Source organism: Mauremys reevesii, linkage group 8, assembly GCF_016161935.1.
Source record: "Mauremys reevesii isolate NIE-2019 linkage group 8, ASM1616193v1, whole genome shotgun sequence".
NCBI classification, from domain to species: domain Eukaryota; kingdom Metazoa; phylum Chordata; order Testudines; family Geoemydidae; genus Mauremys; species Mauremys reevesii.
In genome coordinates this window covers 29,371,316-29,391,819 of record NC_052630.1, presented here as the reverse complement: position 1 = coordinate 29,391,819, position 20,504 = coordinate 29,371,316, and the positions used below count along the sequence as shown (strand labels likewise).

At 39.7% G+C, this 20,504-nt stretch overlaps 1 protein-coding gene across 2 annotated transcripts in view; it reads left to right on the top strand.

Annotated features, from left to right (window-relative positions):
* The window catches only part of SLIT3 (slit guidance ligand 3), a 781,907-nt gene that overhangs the window by 62,185 nt on the left and 699,218 nt on the right, over positions 1-20,504 (top strand). The gene's annotated exons all lie outside the window — the stretch shown is intronic.

Below are 20,504 nucleotides of genomic sequence, written 5' to 3'. Positions count from 1 at the left end.
CCTTTAGTCTTTACTTTTGCTATTGCTGATGTGAGAGTGGACCTTTCTCTCCTTTCTAAACATTCAAAAAGTTGGCGCCTCTTCTGGAAAGGAAACCATTAGCAGCTCTGTCAACAGGTCTTCACAGGAGGAATCCAAACACAGGAAGAGTGGAAGGGAGAGCAGCTCAGAAGAGTGGTGGACACATGTTTGAGCAAACTAACTTGGTTTGCATTGGTACATCTGTCCAGTGCTGCAAAACAAAGTAGTTTATTTTAACAATTATCATAATAAACCATCCTGGTTTCATCAAAAACATTTTCATAGCAGGTCACTGACCTATAAGAACTCAAGGAAAAACAAATTTGGGTCAGGCTTAAATAGACAAGAGGCTTTGTAACCACAGAATTTCTAAGCTTCCAAAAGTGGTGACTGTAAAAGCAAATGGAATAATGATGTTTCATATACAGCATAGCTATAATTCATATGGAATTTTAGATTAATGTTTATCATTACATTGAAGATGTTAAACATTATTCTTGCTGTGGTTTATTTGTTTGATCTTTGCATTTTTTTGTACTTCAGGGGGATTTACAGCATGCTTTGCATAAGCAATGTGACTGAATGTTTTGCCATTTGGGTTTTAGCAGTCATTACTTTAGTCATTATGGAAAAATTCAAAAGTTTGTCTTCGTAATGGGTAAATTTGCATCCAGTCCATGAATATGGTCTTCTTCCCAAGTGCTTCGTTTAGGCTCAGAAACGTGCAAACATCACCAACAAGTATTCTTTCTCTTGGCTTGAGCTTATTTCATCATTCAATTTATTGTCATATACTACTTTGATGCCAGTGTAAAATGTCCATGAATTTGGCTAAATTTATCCTGATGTTTGTAGGTATTTTTCTTAATCTACTTTAAAACAATTACTCCTAATTATTAAATGATGACGAATTCATGATGAAATACAAGTAGTTAGTGTGTTGTAAATCCCTGTTCATCAAGTCTTTGATATTTAGTTATTTGAGCCTTTCTGTCATATATCAGATCCTGAACCGTGAGTCATATTTTTACTCCTTAGTATCATCTCCAGTTTGTCAATATCTTTGTTGAACTAGAGCAGAAAAAAATGCACTATTCCAAAGGCATGAAATCTAACTCTATTTCATGACTTGTCAGTTTAAAATTCCCCTCTAACCTTCTAATGTTACTCTCTGGATTCACAAAGTGATACAGTAATTGCTACATCTTTTTTTGTTTTTAACTCATCTCCAAGATGCTTTTAGAGGAGGGACGGCAATTAAAGCTTTGTTCGTGTTCTGGGTGCTAGCTACATTGTTCTTCTTTTGCATTTGACCTTTTGGCAGAAGTTGGAGAGAGAGAGTGTGTGTGTGTGTGTGTGTGTGTGTGTGTGTGTGTAAATATTCAGATTTTTCAGAAGTTCCCAGAACCCACAAATGAGGGCAAAATTTTCAAAAACTCAGAACATCTTTAGTCACCAGAATGAAAGGGCCAGATTTCCTAATATCTTCAGTACTGAGAAATAGGTGCTGCTGAGTGCTAAGCACTTCAGAAAATCTAGGCCAAACTACTGTGATGTTTTTGCAGGGTCAGAAGAGAGGTGGCTGAAAGTAATTTAGGTTTTGTCCTGTGTTTGTATAGCACCTAGTACAATGGGCCCTGGTCCATGCCTGGGGCTCCTATGTACTACAGTAATACAAATTGTTATTTATTAATAATAATGGGGAAAGGTTAAGGCATTGTAAAATTGAGAGAGAGACCATGTGTCATTGTGTGTGAAGATAGAGACATCATTCTAATTTATATAATTAATAGTAATGGTTAATCCAGTATTTATTATTTAGTATCAAAATTAATGACTGGCTATCCATGATGTCTGGTTCTGAGGGTAGATGGAAGACATCTGTAAATATGTAGGAATTGCCTCTATTCTGACTAAGGGTGGTTTTATTGATCCATAGTTCTTTCTCTTAATAGGACACCCCGGCTAATAGTGTGCTGATTTGTGTCCGAAAGTAGCTTTCTCCCTCTCTCCAGTCAGTTTGGCTCGGGAGGGTGTGTCTTTTGTCAAGCATCCAGTTCAATTCAGATAAGGAGGTGGTTCCCTTTGTCTTAATTTCATTGGTGGTGGCTAATGGCATATAGCCCCAGAGTGGAGGGAACAAATATTGCTACTAGAGCATTTTTTACAGTACATGGACAGGCTTGGCTGGTTAGCCTTGGATTTACTAAAGAGAACCACTTTACCCGGAAAATACACGGTGTTTGCCCTGGAAAAAAGATAAAGCCACAATATCTCAATGTAATTTAATTTCTTAATTTTAACATGAGTGTAGGGCTTCTGGAAAGGAACAACTTGATTATTCCAAACTGAAATCTTTATAAACAGGGCAGCTCGAGCTTGGGAAGTGTCAGGTTAAATTTCCCTGTTGGGCTTCTTCATTGTGCCTCAGCCTTGACCTGAAGAGAAAATAATTTGATGATTATGCCTTGTCTAACCTTGACACCTATGCTGAAATTAAAGAGTTGTCAAATGTCCTTTTTTGGTAATGTTGAAACACATCTATTGGGAACTGGAGTGGAACCAACATATTAATTTCATATAGGCTTTTGAAGAACCATCATCGTGATAACCACAATTGGTTGCTATCAGCCTGTACTGAATTTTCATCCAGAAACATTGATAAAAATTGGAGCTTTCCCATCTCCCAAGCCACCATTAGTCTTTTTGTAAGAACCTCTGTTTACATCCTATAAAATAAGAATGTAATTTTTCACCTTACTCAAAAAATTGCAAATAAAATTCAACAGCTTGTGTCAAACGTGTACCTGGATATGTGAGTGCATTGGTGATCCATCTTGTTTGGACTCTCTTAATGTATGCAATATTAGGCATTAGGCAAAGCAGGAGGAAATTAAACCTCTGAGGTTGTAATCTACTGTAGCTCTGTGACCATATGGTACTTTGACTTTGGATATTTTGTGCAGTTCTGCTGCTGTTCCTGGGTTATTAGTTACCGTCCACCTTACATTTCTGTTCTCCATTCCCCTCTTCAGTTTTCATTGCAACTCTCTCTTTCTTTTCTTAGGCTATGTCTACACTTGAAGCTGGGGGTGAGAGTCCCAGCTTGTGCTGACATACTCACACTAAAAATACTAGTGCAGCCATGGTAGCATGGGTAGCAGAGGCATTGGTTAGCCACTCTGACTACAAACCTACCTGGATCCCAAGGTGGCTAGCCTGCCTATGCTACTGCAGCTATGCTACTTTTAAGTGCACCAGCTCGATGAGAGCTAGTGTGAGTATATCTGCATGGGTTGAGGCTTACCTCCCTAGCTCCAAGTGTAGACATAGTTCCACAGCTCACTCTAAGGCTATTTTGCATCTTTCACAATGGCTTCAAAGTTACTTCAGACGTTTATGCTATTACAGCATTCTCACTTGGATTTTGTATTGCTTACAAATTCAAACATCTAGGCTGCTCAAGACAAGCTTATAAATATTCCATCATAACATGCCAGTTTTGGCGGGTGAATGCAGGAATTTTAAGACAGTTAATTTGAGCTAAAGCCATGAAAAAATATCTACTCCCAGGCAAAGGAAATTTGAGCTTAAACTACAGAGCCCAGCATTGTCCCCATCTCCATAAGATATTATGAATGGCCAGAAAAACTGAGAAATTCTCAGGTAACTCCGATGGAAAACTGAAAATCACATATAAAGCTTCCAATGTACATATTAATTCTTTGCAGAGAGGTGGAAGAGATCCGTCTTGCTTGCTGCATGTAAATGCCTATAAAGGTTCTCCACTGGATGGTAGAAGATCCCGGTTTTCCATCTAATGAAGTCTAGCAAACACAAACCATTATCTTTCCCAGTCTTCAAACTATCATGCAAGACCTTCCCATCTGTTTATCCGTAAGGGATCTCTGTGTTTTAATCAATGTAGATGGTTTCTTTTTTATAAGCATAGCTCATTACAGTGAGGTAAAGTCCCACTTCTCACTGTTGTGGGAAAAGCTTCTGTACTAAGACATGAATGTAAGTAGATATATTTTTATTTATTTCAAATCATAATCCTGGGGTTTGGCCCTAGTGACCGCCTTCTTGGCAGCCTACTTGAAATTCCAGCGCATGTCCTCAATCTTTATGTCTAACTGCGGTAATGCGAAGAGTGCTAACAGAATATAATAGTCAAAACCAACTGTTTCTCAGGGAGGCACTGAATTTCAACCAGTATCCCTTACAAAAAATGCCTAAAATTGATGTGCCTAAGATAGTTAATAATTATATTCATAACCTTAATATGCCTATTTATAATCATTGGAATTGTCATGCTCCCATTGCAATTACACTGACACAAATTATGATTATGCTTATAGTTTACTCTTTCTTAGGTCAAAATATGCAGTATTTTAAAATATAAAATGTGCTAAATCCTCAGCAGTGCTAGTGCTAGCTCATTGGGGTCTTAAGCAGGAAAATTTTTGCACGCGTGTGTGTGCGCGCACACACACACACACACACACACACACACACACACACACACAATTAATAGAGGAGCCCCTTGATCTGCTTGGGGCCGTAAGCAGTTGTTTAGTCTGCTTATCCCTAGTGCCGGCTATGAGCCTCTGAGCCTACTGTCTTCTTCTGTCTGTTTTGCTGTAAGGTGCTATTTCATTTTTATGGCTTCTTGGTTATACCCATATCTGTCATCTGACTGCTTTATTCTTAAACCAACTCTTGCAAAGTAGGTTAAACTACATTTCATTCCCTGAGGCTCCTCTCTAAGGGTAGTGTGGTACAGCTCTTAAAAACAAAGAAAAAAAAATCAAGGTCTTACAACTAGTGTGTGTATCCCCCCAAAAATGAAACCCAGATGTTTTCAGTGTGAAATAAATAAATGACCAAGCCATAGCTTAAACCTAAGGTCCTGTTGGAAAGCTTCCAGTTGTCATTAGCTGAAGTACCAGGTAGCCCCTTAAACATTATTCTTGAGTCTTAAAAGATTCATAAAAGCACTATAGATTAAATGAATTTGCAATTAAATAAAAGTATCATGGATTCCGCCATAGGTAGTAATTTAGATACTGATTGCAACAAGTAGAAAAATAAGCACAGGTTCTAAAGATGTACTGAATTGACTGGTAACCTGTGTGCTATTTTTATTAAGTCTAGCGTAGTACAAGAAATTTACTGACAAAGCTCTTGATAAAATGTATTGATATAGGTATCTCTCTGGATCTCTTTCAAATGCAATTTCTTGCAGATAACCATAAACACATTAAAACAGCTATAGTAGTTGATGCGGGGGAGAGGGGAGAGAACTTTATCTTAATATAAATATTGTAATTTTGTCTAGTTCAGAAGCCATGGATAGTCTGTAGGGAATTGGATGGGTAAATTCCTGAAGCCCATGGGAGACACAATTTTATAATTGAGGGCAGAATTGAGCCCTGGGGTATATTTGTGTTTTAAAAAAGGTAAAGCTTTGATTTACTGTGATTTTGCACGTCAACTTATTTTTTTAGAAGGGATGTATAATATAAAATCTTCCTGTATTATCAAATAATACAACTTATATGATATTTGAAATGGAAATGAGAGTAGGTATGTGAATATATATTGTGTTATTTCTTGATTTGTGGTTCTCTTGTTGGTAGTGGCCTGGTCCTTTATTTCTTCCATAGCACCTTCAGTTTGATGATCACAAAGTTCTTTAAACACATGTGACTGTAAAACCTTTGAGGTTAATGTTAAGCTTGTTTTACAGACAGTAAGTGATGCTCCAAAGCTTCACAACCAATAAGTCGCAGTAATATATAATGAACTCCTGAAGTTTTTGTGGTCCTCTGCTCTTTCAAATGGGCAACTTTGTTTCTTAAAAACTTAAGTTTGAATAATATTTGCCTTGTTCATATGCAGCATGTTTTAAGACTGTAGAAAAGCCGGTAGCATTGATTTTTCTTTCCTGGCTTAGTTTTGGATCAAAGTAAAATCATTTTGGAGGTGGAAGAACAAACCATTAAAGTGAAAATTCTGAAGATTTGCTATCAAATTATCTTATTTTGAAAGTTTATGCCCCAATACTACCAGAAATTATTTTATTGCTCTAAAAATTCTTTGAATATTCAACCATGCTTCACCCTAAATTATAACATTCTCCAGTTGTGAAAATATATTTGTATGTCTTGTGAGTACATGCAACAAGTAATTTCCCAGTAGCCTTTAAATCCAGTCACACTGTTCTGGGGCTAGTATAGCAATACTAACGCTTTTGGAAAAATAAAACGTGATCTGGAAACTCTAAAAATCCAAATATTGGACAGCATCTTCATGGAGCATCTGATCTGAAACACCTCAGATATCTCAATACATGTTCTCTTGTGGTTTAAAATCAACACACATCACAGGAAAAATAAAGCTCCACAACTGGGATATAAACCTTATACGAGAATGATGTTCTGTCAGTTATAGTACCTATTATGGAGACTTCACTGTATCCCTCTTTGCCTCAACTCTGAAAGATATTAAACATTCTGAAAGCTGGGTCGTGCTGGTGAACTACACATTTAGGGCCAAACTGCTAATTCACAATCACAGGCTGCAGCCCCCTAAGATTTGCTTCTTGAGAGGTTAAAACTTAAATGGGTCAGTTCTCCTCTTACCGTTCACTATCATGTAAAGGAAATGGGAGCAATATGTTTCCTTTGAGGAGAGAATAAAGCACTAAGAACAGTGGAAAAAATAATCTTCTCAATACTTAATACAGAGGAACATCATTCTGTTCCAGTTTTTGATGATCATATGATTTTAATCTTGTTAACTATGTCCTAAAACTGAATACCATTTGATTATAGGCAATGCAGAGAACAATGACTTAATACATTGCACATTGACATCTAACATAATGCTTGCTTAAATGTGAGTTCTGTTGCAACTAATTTTAAACAATAAACACTGGTTTTCAGGGGTATGAGATGGGAAAGAGAGAGATTGCTCTATGTTTATATATAGACTAATCAAAAAGGCTTGCTGTCAGTTAAGTTTACTTGTGTATCATTTAGAAATATCTGATGAGTCTGGAGAGAAGTTTACTGAGAACACAGGGTAACTTTGACAGAACACTATGTCTGATAGTGGCACCACTGCTGAAACACCTGGAAGCTATTCAAGAAGACCATTGGGTTCAGTCCACAGGCTGATCATTTATTTATTTCTCAGAAGGATAACATCTGTGCTTTAGTTTGAGATGAAACCAGGTTTGGATATAATCTTGAAAGCTTGGTTCTGTTAGAATCTACTTACCCTGTCCTTATTTCAGATGGAAGGAAGGCAGGGGGATAGAGAAGTGCGCGTGGGGCTGAGGATAAACTATTATGCAGACTTTGGTTCAAATGCATGTTAAAATCCTACATGTGAGCAGATTGCACTTGAGAAAGGAATTAGCCAAAATGAAAAACTGATTGTAGCAGTGGCATATCTTTGTAAATTAGCTGCTCAGACCTGGGGTGTTAGTAGCAAAATATGGCTATCTTCATTTCATAGCATAAATTGAAATACTAAAAAAGTTGGTTAGAGCAGAAAGGCTCTAATTAGTTATACATGGGGATTTGTCACAGTTGCAAATCAGGGGATGTGTGGATGTCTGGAAAAGCTTAAAGGATCTTTATGTGTATATATGTATTCTTGCATGCACATGCACTCTGATCCATTGGAAAAGAAGAATGTCAGTGAGGTAGTCTGACATTATCTTTGAACTTGCCAGCAATGAAAGCAGAAGCCACTTGGTCCAGGTTATAATGGCCTATGATCATTTAAAAATGGCAGATAATGATCTATGAAATTACAGACAGTCTATTTCCTTGACAGTGTATGCTTATCAGGAATTCCTTCTACTCTGTTCACTAGTGTGACTAACTGACATGTTTGTTCAAAGCCGGAGTATTGAAAAAAGCATGGTATCAAGAAAAAAGCTGGTTGATTCTCTAGCCCTGCCCTAGGGGTGAACAAATGACAGTAGATAAAAACTATTTCATATAAAGTACATTAAAATAATGATATGCTTTCCAAATGAAGCACTCGGTAAGGATCTGTTAAAGTTAAGTTTGTGCACAAACTTAAAACTCCTTCCCTATATTACTTTGCATCACAGTAGTCTATAATTTATTCCCGTACATCCTTGCCTTATTCAGCATGTATGACGATGAGTGCCTAGTGAACAAGGTATCCCTCCAGAGAGATTTATTATCCTTCATGTAGAATTTGTGGCCCCTTGCCTGAACCTTCATGCCATCCTAATCCTACACTGAATGATGCAGGTATACATTAGAAAAAAATAGTTCCTGCGTATTGACAGACGGGTAATAATACTTGTGCATGAGGGGACTGAATTAAGGTTGCATTACGTTCCTTGACTTTTGAGTGCTTGACTTAAAGTAGTGACATTCATCTAATGTGGTTTTGGTATGTGATTACCTAGGTTTAAACCAAGAAGATAAACCACTTCATATGTTACTAGTTGCTCGATAATAGAATGCTCAGACATTCACCATGTGTGTGCCCAACTACTCAAGGGCTACAGTGGAGCTCTTTATGTATTCTATGTACGCTTCTTCCTTATGACACATGAAGGCTGAGCTCCTTAACAGCCATCTCTCTTTGCCTCAGAGGTCACATTATGCACACAATGTTACAAACAAAAATTCCCTAAATGTACACTTGCACGAGTGTACAGAGCTGATAGAGAAGTGATACTTAGTTTATCATGACACAAAAATTGAAGTGTGTGCACAAGGTATCTTTTAAAATGGTTAATAGGCCATAATGAAAATTATATTTCTAACAATTCTTAAAATTGAATTCCTTCCTACATTGGGTCGCTGATCTCCATGTCTACTGCACACTAGAGAAGATAATACAACTAGGTACAGTAATGCCTCGCTTAACGTTGTAGTTATGTTCCTGAAAAATGCTACTTTAAGCGAAACGATGTAAAGGGAATCCAACCTCCCTATAAGAATTAATATAAATAGTGGAGGGGTTAGGTTCCAATTTTGTCAGACAAAAAACTCTCTCTACACACACACACACACACACACACACACACACACACACACACACACACACACACACACACACACACACACACACACACAGTTTTAAACAAACAATTTATTACTCTACACAGCAATGATGATTGTGAAGCTTGGCTGAGGTGGTGAAGTCAGAGTGTGGGATATTTCCCAGGGAATGCCTTGCTCTGTGTGTGTGTGTGTGAGAGAGAGAGAGAGATGTATTGCCTCTTTAAGTAGCCTGACCCCACTCTAAGTACACTGCCTTTTTAAGTAGATCAGCAAGTTGAGACAGTAGCTGCTACCAGCAGGTTCCCTCTGGCCTGAGCCCTGTCGTGTCCCCCACCCCCCTGCTCTGTGGAGATGGGGGTACAGAAGTGGGGGGAGGAGGGGGACACCCTGACAGCACCCCTCTTCTCCCCTGGCCCCCGCATAGCATGCAGGAGGTTCCCAGGAGTAGCTCCAAGGCAGAGGGCAGGAGCAGCACATGGCGGTTGAGGGGTCGGGGGTGGGGACAGCTGAACTTCCCGGCAATTGATAGCCTGCTGGGCACAGGGAACCTAGGGGAGCGGGGAGCTGATGCAGGGCTGCTGGTCCACCCTGGTTCCAGGCCCCCACCAGCTAGCTCCAATGAGCTGCTCTTTCTGCAAGCCGTGGAGAAAGCAGGCAGCTGCCAAACAGGGAGCATTGCACAACTTTAAATGAGCATGTTCTCTAATTGATCAGCAATGTAACAACGAAACAACATTAACTGGGACGACTTTAAGTGAGGAGTTACTGTATACATTGTGTGACCCGGTGTGCCTAGGGCAGCCCTCACTGGAAATGCCAGGGTCCAGGTAGGCTGCAAAAAGGAGAGCAGATACTCCCCAAACTGGTGGTTAACACTCAAGTTACACTCTTCAGCAGTCACAAACTGGGCTCCTGATCCCCCATACTGGTTATCAAGAAACAGAATAAATAAATAATTAAAAAAAAATCTCACAGCCCCTTTTCTTACATTCTAGTTCTTTGGCTCCCAATCAGCACCTAAGTACAGTAAGGTGAGGAGTTCTTTAAAAACTTTTCTCCTATACAAATTGTTCTTCTGACCCCAAAAGGGCCAACCACCTTGCCAGGTCAGTAGTAGAGTGGAGCTTATCCAAAATACCATGTTGCCAGCCAATCCTTTAGTATCTAGAACAAAAGGTTTATTATAAAGAAAAAAGAAAGAACAAGAAAGAGTTGCTAAATGGCAAAGCAGTCACCTATATACAAAGACTTCAAAGTCCATATATCAGGTTCTTAGCAGTATTGGTGAGTTTGCTGGCTTGAAAGTCCCTCTGGAACATATCCACAGCCCTTTGTTTGGAGTTTCAGTCTGTAGAAAAGTTACTCCAGCGGTAAGAAGCAGGAAGGAAGACAAAATGGAGAAGATGCACTGCCTTTTATAGGCTTTTGCCATGCGGATTATATTTCATAGAATCATAGAATTGGAAAGGACCTCGAGAGGTCACCTAGTCCAGTCCCCTGCACTCAAGATAGGACAAAGTATTATCTAGACCATCGCTTACATCCCTCCAATGATGGAGATTCCACAGCCTCCCTAGGCAATTTATTCCAGTACTTAACCACTCTGACAGTAAGGAAGCTTTTTCCTCATGTCCAACCTAAATCTGCCTTGCTGCAATTTAAGCCCATTGCTTGTCCTATCCTCAGAGGTTAAGAACAACAATTTTTCCCCTCCTCCTTGTAACAACCTTTTGTGTACTTGAAAACTGTTATCATGTCTCCTTTCAGTCTTCTCTTCTCCAGACTAAACAACTCCAGTTTTTTCAATCTTCCTTCATAGATTATGTTTTTTAGACCTTTAATCACTTTTGTTGCTCTTCTCTGGACTCTCTCCAATTTGTCCACATCCTTCCTGAAATGTGGCGCCCAGAACTGGACACAATACTCCACTTGAGGCCTAATCAGACTGTAGTAGAGCAGAAGAATTACTTCTCTGGTCTTGCTTACAATACTCCTGCTAATACATCCCTGAATGATGTTTGCTTTTTTTTTTTTTTTTGCAACAGTGTTACACTGTTGACTCATATTTAGCTTGTGATCCACTATGGCCCCCAGATCCCTTTCCACAGTACTTCTTTCTAGGCAGTCATTTCCCAATTTATATGTGTGCAACTGATTTCCTTTGTTCCAAACACAAGCGCCCAGCACATAGCATGGAAGCCTTAGAGTTCTCCGTCCACAGGCTACCACATGATTTGCTGCTGCCTCATAAGGTGTAGACCTTGGCTCCTTTCAATGGGTTCATAGTACAGCTGATGTCCCTTGATGGGCCATCAAGCAGGCCTAGTGCTGATGCCAGTCTGTCTGGGGGTGTCACCCAGAAACACAGCACAGGTTCGGAAAGGTAGATATACCAAACATACCTATAACTCATAATACAAAGGCGATACAAACATATAAACAAGATGATCATATTTGGCAAATTTATAACATTTTTGCAGATACCTGACACCGCATATCTGGTCAGATTTCTTTCAATTTTATAATATTGGTATCAACAATATCGTAAAGTATCCCACATATTCTATACAGTGGCACACCTTGGAAGTTTTGAAATACAAAAAAATCACAGTATTTAATGTATCCATGTGAATAGGAATAGGTTTGCACACTTGAGGAGATAGACTAGACTTCTGTGAATTTTGGTCCTTTTCTTTCTGGAGAAACTTGGTTAAATGTCAGCAAAATCCAGCATAAATCATGTATCTGACTTTACAGAGGCTTCATAATTTCAGATGCTGTGATACAAACCTTTTGTTTTCAGTACCTTACAAAAGATTCTGTAGATACACCCCTCAGTAGGCCAAGTGGATGCCTACTAACTAACAGTATGCTGGGCCAAAAGGTTGATGGACCATTACTTTTTTCCCAGTGGATGGTCCAGTTATGAGGGGAAAAAAAGAAAAGTACTTGGTGCCCAATGACAAATTAAAAAAAAATGTATTAGGGTGAGCAGTGCAGAGATCTCTCTTAAAAGAATGTTCTCATGCCCTTATGGTATAGGGCTTCCATATGTGCTATAGTACTTGGGGATGGAGGGATATTCAGTTGTGGTATAACTGACCTTGCATGCCATCATAAATTACATTTTCTCCTTTATATATTGTACAAATAGTTACTGGCTTAGAATATGACATAAAGAGGGTTGAAAATCTAACCAGCTTCCCCTGTTCAGGCTTTTAATGTGTTTGCCTAAAGTGGCAGATGACAAGCTAGTTCTACCTTAAGAGAATTGTTTACTGTTAAGACTCTGCTAACAGGAAGTTTACCTCAAATGTCCTAGGAATTGCTTGTCCCCGGTTAGGTACATAGTTTGAAGAGGCTACTTTTGTTTCCTGCTTTGTGGCTGTAGCTTTTAGATTTAGTGCACAGCAGGAAAACTTGTTACTGAAAACTATTTTCAACATTGGAATGGGGTAATGAGTCAGGAACTTGCCACCCAGTTTCTTATTTTAGTTTGTTAGCAGGTGAGCTGTGTTTTGGCCCTTTTGCAATAATTCTTGAATACACCTTCAGGTACAGGCTTGGCTTCCTTCCCAGCTCTGAATAGTAGAGGACTTTTTGGTCCAACCCCTTTTGGACTGGATGTCTGGGCTGCAGCCTTCCAGTTTCCCAGTTGTGTAAATATGACAGGCCCAACTTTACTTGTCACCTGCAGGAGAACTTGTCTTTGGGAGCAGCTGATTAAAGTGACTCAAAACAGTTTAAATGTAAAGTATTGTTTATTCACCCAAAAGCACACAGCAAGATGGGGAAAAGGATAGAACAGTGAAGGGTTTGGTCTTCTGTAGGCTTCATTCTTTCCTTGCAAGTGTTGGGTCAGTTCCACTCAGACCAGCTATCCCAGCTCCTAGGCTGGGAGAGGCAGACAGACCATGCAGCATTCTCAGTCTCGGTCATAGATGCATCTCCAGCTGCTGCTGTTCCCATTCAAACCTCCTTCTTCCCTAAATGAGGGACTTTAATGGTTTAGCATCCCTTTTTAACCCACACAGCAGCCAGACAGGTGGATATTCCCCAGTTAATCGCTTCTTCATTGTTTCTTTAAGGACTTTGTATTCTCTCTGATGGTACCTCGTTTTGTTCCTGTTCGTTTCCCTCCAAAAGCCTCTTTTGATGTAACTCCTTGGTATAAAGCAGGATAATGTCAAGAAGATAAAGTGAGGTGCGCATGATGTTCATAGAAACAAATAATACAGATAAATACCTCATTCTCCACAGTCCTCTACACTAAACTTGTTTGTGAATATGAGTTTCAACATCAAGCTGAAGCTTCTGGATGAGATTGAACAAAGTGTTTCCCATGTCTCACATACCAAAAGCTTTGTGCATGGGATTGCTATCAAGTAGGGGCCAACCATGAAAAATATTGAAGTGCTTCTGAGGTTCCTGCTCACCTGTAAACCACACATAAGTGTGTGTTAGTAATGTTTTATTAAAGATTAACTGAATTGGTTAATACCATGAACTTTTGCAATCATCTTGAACTATTCAGTGCCTGGTCAGTAAGTGCGAAAAGCTTTATTTCCATAACCCAAATCAGTTTTTTTTTAATTGAAGTCCAAGGCTGCTCGGCAGATATTGACAAAGAATGGTAGAGATGCTACACGTGGACTTTGGAATTGTTACTTTGTCTCAAATGTTAACCTTTTTACTAATGTGTTACATGTACAGTACAGCCATACCGTGATCTCTCCCCAGTTGTTCCTGGGGGCACTTTCCTAGGAACAGGCATCTACGTGCATTAGTGCCCAGAGTGTAACTCTGTGGTTCACCCCACTTTAGACTGGATGACCAGGTTACAACACCCCCTATTCCCATTGTTCTGCCATGGTTACACAGCAAGCGGTGCCTTCTTCTCTTAGACAGTCCCGCGTGAATGGACCCCTCAAGTGACAGGTTTCACTACCTTCACCTCTCTCCTGGTAGAACCGCACAGTTTTACCACTCTTAGGGCTTTTCTACATAGAGACTTAGTGCAGAGCAAGCCGGGGGTGGGTGGGAAGGGGTAGACCTACAGCACTACTAGCCTGCTGTGTCCTAACTAGCCGTGTGAACTGCTGTTCCTGTGCACTTAAAGTTCCTGACCTACTGCTGTTTGAAATGGCCAGTTACTGCATGGCAGTTTAGCATGCTGTAGATGTACATCCTGGCTTGGCACTCACTAAATCTCCATGTAGACGAGCCCTTCAATGGGATCCTGGGATGATAGTCCCCTGGGTTTCAACCATGCTAATATGACAGGTCCAAGTGGTGCCTGCAAGTTAGGCTCCTCCAGGAGCCCATGACTTGCAGCTAATTAAACTGACTGACTCCAAACAGCTCTTCCCCAACACACATTTTGTCCATTCACCCAAAGATACACTGCATGTGGCGGAAAGGGTTAGAATCACCCGAGGTCCACGCACCTGGAGCTTGCTCAAAACCTTTCAAAGCTGAGGTGAGCCCCGTTGCCTCGGATGCATTGCACAGAGCTCCTGCCTTAGTTCCACAGTCTTGCTATGTGCTCTGCCTGTATCCAGGTAGGGGGAGAGAGGCTCTCCACCTGCAATTTCTATCTCTGTCTCTCGCTCCATGTCTCACCTGTATTGTCTTTCCGCAAGCAATATAGATATTTCCCTCATTCTTCACAGCCTTGTGAAAAGGGACACGACTTGAATTCAACTGTCTAATAATGAAGAATTGATTATATGAAGCTGGTGTTGAAAACAGTTGTGGTCTATGTAGAGGCATGGCAGTGTATCACACACGGTCATCTGTAGGTAGATAATCCTGCAATACTCAAGGACTGCACACATAAATTTGCCAGGTTTAAGTTTATACTATGTGGTAATGCTGCAGCAATGGAAGGGTGCTATGTCAGGAAACTTATTAAAGAAGTAGAGACAGGCACAAACCAAACGTTTGTATCCAGACATCACAAAACTTCAGCTAAGCCTGTATGCAGACTCGTATTTTACATTTCAAGGCCATCTTAATTACAGAGAGTATGCTGATGGACACCAGTATAGTAATTTAGGAAGAATCAGTGTGTCAGATGCTACAATGCCTTTTCTGTTAATATCCTCAATTGTAAACATGTTGGAGCAAGAAAAATGTCATAACAAAGGCATGCAAAATAATATGTGTTTACCGTGCTAGTTGAGTGACTTGTATTAATGTTAGTAATGCCTATTCATCTTTATGGCCATATAACTACTTGTAAGAGCTTGATGGTCACACTAAGCTTCTCTCTACTTTAGTAGGTTCTTGCTGTGAATTGCGCTCAGAATTTTAAGAACCTGTTCATGCTCTTTCATGGTATTTCACGAGTTTGTAGGTTTAAAACTGTAGCTACAGCCCATTACATAAGTTAAACTGAGGCTTATTCCAAGAATTAGGCATATTGTGATTTGCTGTGCAGCAATTAACCATTCTAAAGACATGCGTTTCAACTACCCTGGTGTCAGATTAGTTTTCTTTACTGAAAATTGAGCATCTAAGTCATATTTTATAGAAAATGGTGGCGGCTGTAAATCCTACTCAGTGTCCTAGTAAGACTGGAAGCTTGTATTCTCAATACATGAGAATTTACATGTGTTACATGTACAGTACAGCCATATTGTGATCTCTCCCCAGTTGTTCCTGGGGGCACTTTCCTAGGGACAGGCATCTAAGTGCATTATTTCCCAGAGTGTAATGCTGTGGTTCACTCCACTTTAGACTGGATCACCAGGCTAAAATACCCCCTATTCCTACTGTTCTGCCATTGTTACACAGCAAGCAGTGCCTTGTTCTCTTAGGCAGTCCCTTGTGAATGGACTCCTCAGGTGACAGGTCTCAGTAAATGAAATTCCAGGGAGCAAACAAATGAAGATTGGTGTAATGTTTTTCTATAAAACCACACTGGGACCTCTTCAGTCTTTCACAGGAAGTAACTTGGAAGTTTGTGCTTTGTAAGAGCAGCTGTTGGTCTTGTTTATGATAGCAGCACTCCCCTGTGGTACTGGCTGAACTGATGGACAGATAAATAATTCACTGTGGCTTCTAAATTCAGTATCAGCTTGGACACCATTTTGCAAATATTTTTCTTCTGAAAATATTTAATTTCAGTTTGAACTTTGTAAAGCATTTTATGTGAAATTCAAAATGCAATAAATTGTGCTCTGGAGCAAATGTAAAACACTTCTTTATAATTCTAATGTTTTACTCAAATTAAGAAAAAATACATAAGATCCATACATGCCAGTACATTTCCCATATTTGCTGTGCTTAATGTGGCTTCAGAAGCAGTCAGATAATTCTGACCTATGTGTCAACATGTTCATGCTGATAGATGTGGATTTCTATTAGATAAGTATTCTGTAATATTTCTGATACACAACTCCAGTAAACTGTTGCCAATGGTTGGTTCAACACACTTGCCCATTTCTATGGATGACATGCAGTCATTTAATTGGAGCAGTAGATATCTTTGCTGTCTTAATTTTTACTTTACTGAAGATTTTAATTCTAGTAAAAATGTTCCCAAAAGTGACTCTCTCATTCCCATTTCATATGTATTGTGCCCATTACAGAGTTAATAAGAAATGCTAAACTAGGCTTTAATTCCTAATTCTAGCTGTCAAATCTTCTTGTCATCTTATATATTGAATATCCCAGCGCTATAGTTAAAGTAGTGATTTATCTAAATTACTTTACTTTACACAGTGTAGTCACAAGGAAAATGTCACCATAATTAATAATTTTAAAATCAACATTTGGCTCAGATTATCTCATTATGATCATGAAACCACGTTGCAGCTGATTTTAATATTGTTCTGTACTTTCCATTGTGCGTCCTCTCTGCTATGGTCACAAATGGCTTTGGTTTTTGGCAAGCTGACTGCATTCAGTAGCAGACTTAAAGGCTTATTGTAATTAAAGGCATTTTATTCATACTAAGACATTTGTTCTCAGTGACCTTCCATGCTCTTAGCTTAAGCAGAGTGAATACTCTAAAAAGTTTCCTTTAAGGCTATTTTTTCACTGCTGAGTTTGCCCAGGCTCTTACCTGGGCATTGCCTATAATCTCCCTCTTTTCCACATAGGGCAACCTCTGACCCAATTTAAGTGGTACTGTCAACCTAGGCTAGTTGGCACAGGCGGGAGGGGTGTGGGTTAAAGCCTGGGTGCCACTCTTCACTCAGGCTGGCAACCTGCCCTCTTTAGAGCGACAATGTAGGCTACATCATTTGAGTCCTGATAGTTCTCTAATGCCTTCCCACAATTCCCCAGTGTGCACAGGACAGACAAGTTGTCCCACAGTTGACTGGGAAAGAATCGTAGAGCGTCTCAGCTTACTTCAGCCCAAACGAGCCGTGGATTTACCCCCAGAAGTCACAATGAGCTGTCACATTGATTTTGGTATTAGTCCTCATTCCATTTCATTTATTTCCCAAAATAAAAAGTACATTTTTTATGCCTAAAGTTTGAAGACAAATCATGACTCTGGGAGTCGAGGGTATTCTGTACTCAAGATGAACGTATCACATGACAGGATCAGGCTCTAGGAAAGAGCAGGGCAATGAAGCATTTAGCATTGTTTGAAATATCAGCTTAGTACAGCTTTCTGTAAAATAAACTTGACCTTAAATAGGTCATGAGAGAACTGACTTGATTCTTCTGCTAAATAAATAGAAAAGCAACGTTCAAGTGTTATCAAAGACACAGTTCTCCTTTTCCAGGCATGAGGGGACGTGCCATTAAAGCTGCTAAACTTCACATTGCCTTATAAAGAGAATGAATTAGGAAGTAGGAAGCAGACTGTATAATGTGCTTGTCCACTTACGTGAAACAAACCTGTGCAAATAGAGAGGTGCTGTCTCCATCAGTGGCACTCTCCTGCCAATGTTTGCATACTGAACTTGTCAATTAACACTGTCTCTTCTGTCACCTAATGGCTGCATGGCAGTAAAGGCTGCAGATGTGACATGCTGTCACAGATAAAAGGCTCCAGCCAGCTTGTGGAATTTCTAACCCTCCCCGCCCCTGAGCGTTTTTGGTTGGGAAGAGAACGGTGCTGCTGTGCTGTGTACTCAAAGCATGTGCGGTTCATGCTTTCATGTGCCACTTGTGAAGAGGTGAAGGATAGAATTTGTCAGACCCTGTACTGGCATTTCTAATATTTGCTTCAGTACTTAAGCTGTACTTAAAGCTTACGCTGAGCTTTCTTTGTGATTGTCAAAGACTACTGCCATGTGGCAGTGAGGTGGATCTGTGGACATGGTGTGTTTTGGGAAAAAAAGCATTTACGGTTCACTCATATTTGGCTGGCACTTACCGGTCAGCTTGAAGGAAGTAGCATTCCTAAATAGCCATTTAAAGCATTTATTCTCTCAAGCGCAGTTCTTCTGAATTTAAAATGTTGAAATTTAAAAACGTGCTCATTTAATCTTCTAAAATAGGTTAATTTAAAAAAAAATCCTATATAAGGAACTCTCATACCACAGGTTGAGAATCTTCATAATGGCTTTTCTGGCAAGGGCTTTGAAGTTTTCTCTCTAGCACACACAAAAGTTAAATAAAGAAAGATTGAAGTCGCGTGGGAATTTTTATAGTTCTTGCTATTGATGTCATTGTGACAATCAGGGTGCAAACACTCCAAGGGCAAAACAGAAGGGTTAAATCCCCCAGATGAGCAACTGATTGCATACTGTATTATTGTATTATAAAAGTATGTCTGGTAAGGTCTTTTGTTTAATACTCATTAGGAGATACATATTTAGACTATGGTTATGAACTTGCGTATTTGTACATATAGAGAACTGTGCTCATGAACTTTGGCTCCACTTCAAAGCGGGCAGCGAGCGATCAGTCAGGGAGAGGCAGCTCCCGAACCAGGTGTTTACACAAAACCAGACTCAAGTAACAATCCATTGTTCAACCCAGGAAAAGGCAACGATGGGCCATTAGAGTTAATGGAGGTACATTGAGATATCCCAGCTCTCAAGTTAAGAGGGGTTCTTCACTATACCAGGACAGAGAGGAAGGGGGCAAAAACCTTTTTAAAAGGAGGCTTTTTAAAAGGAGGCTTGAAACTGAGGGCAGGTTACTATAGCAGTGCAGTTGCGCTGCTGTAGCTTCAGTGAAGATGCTACTTACGCTGATGGGAGGGCTCCTCCCATCAGTGTAGGTTCTCCACATCCATGAGAGGCGGTAGCTATGTCGATGGCAGAAGATCTCCTGTCTACGCCAAGGGTTAGGTTGGTATAATTACGTCGCTCAGGAGTGTGGATTCTTCACATGTCGCTCAGGGGTGTGGATTCTTCACACCCCTGAGTGATGTAGTTATATTGATGTAAATTTACAGTGTAGACCTGGACTGAGTTTTTCATCCAGAACTTGAGGGACAGTCTTGAAGGTGGGAGGCTGCCTGTGAACACTGGATACCCCCTCTCATGCTAGGGGGGTATGCTGGGAAACTTTTTAAAGGCAATAGGTAAATTTGTATTAGAAAGAGAGAGGATATTATCTAATATAGAAGTGTAAAGTCTGAAGTTGAATATTAATGTTTATTTACTGTGTAACTTGTATATGTTTGCTTATGAACTTTATACAAGGATTGAAACAACTCACTATTGCACCCTTGATTTTCAGACATGCTAGGCATACTCGCTCCTAATAGTTAGCAGTTATTCATCCAACTTATTTACTACCCACGTGATCTGTAGACAGACAGAAATTTGCATTCTACTAGCACCTCTGAAAGTCGGCTCTAGGTAACAGTACCATTAAGGAGCTGGGTTTTGTAGGCCAACTTGGCAACCACTTGGGAGCAAAAAGAGGAAGATGTTTGGGGGCATTCTAGTTTACTAAACACTTGAGTCACAGGAATAGTGGGATCAAATATTTGAATATCTCCCTGTTTTCAGAATCAGTTTTCATTTGAGGCCCATCGGACATGTTTATTGTATTACACACAACAAATCATAATGGGAAGGTCTGAATGGGCTGTTTTTGCATGAACTTGACTTGCTTTGATTATCAGGGAAGCTAAAATGTAACAATGCGAGACAGGGTGAAATACCAAAATGCTGATGGGAGGGTTGTTTAAAGGAGTAACTTAGAATTTGGTTGAATGGAAAATAAGTGATGAATGGACATTGTATTTTGTAGTTTCAGTGTAGTTCTGATGTAAGCATTTTTTTCCTAGTATGCAAATACATGTTATATATGACACACATTATTATTTAGTGTTCTGTGCATTCAAATTTCCATGCAAAAGAAATACTTTTCCACAACTGACTGTAAAGCAGTTGGATTCCTGGAGGGCATTAGGAGACAATTATACAGACCAAGCTCCATCCTCACTAAAATCTATGCAGTATTGTTGTATGGGTATGAAAAGGACATAATTTC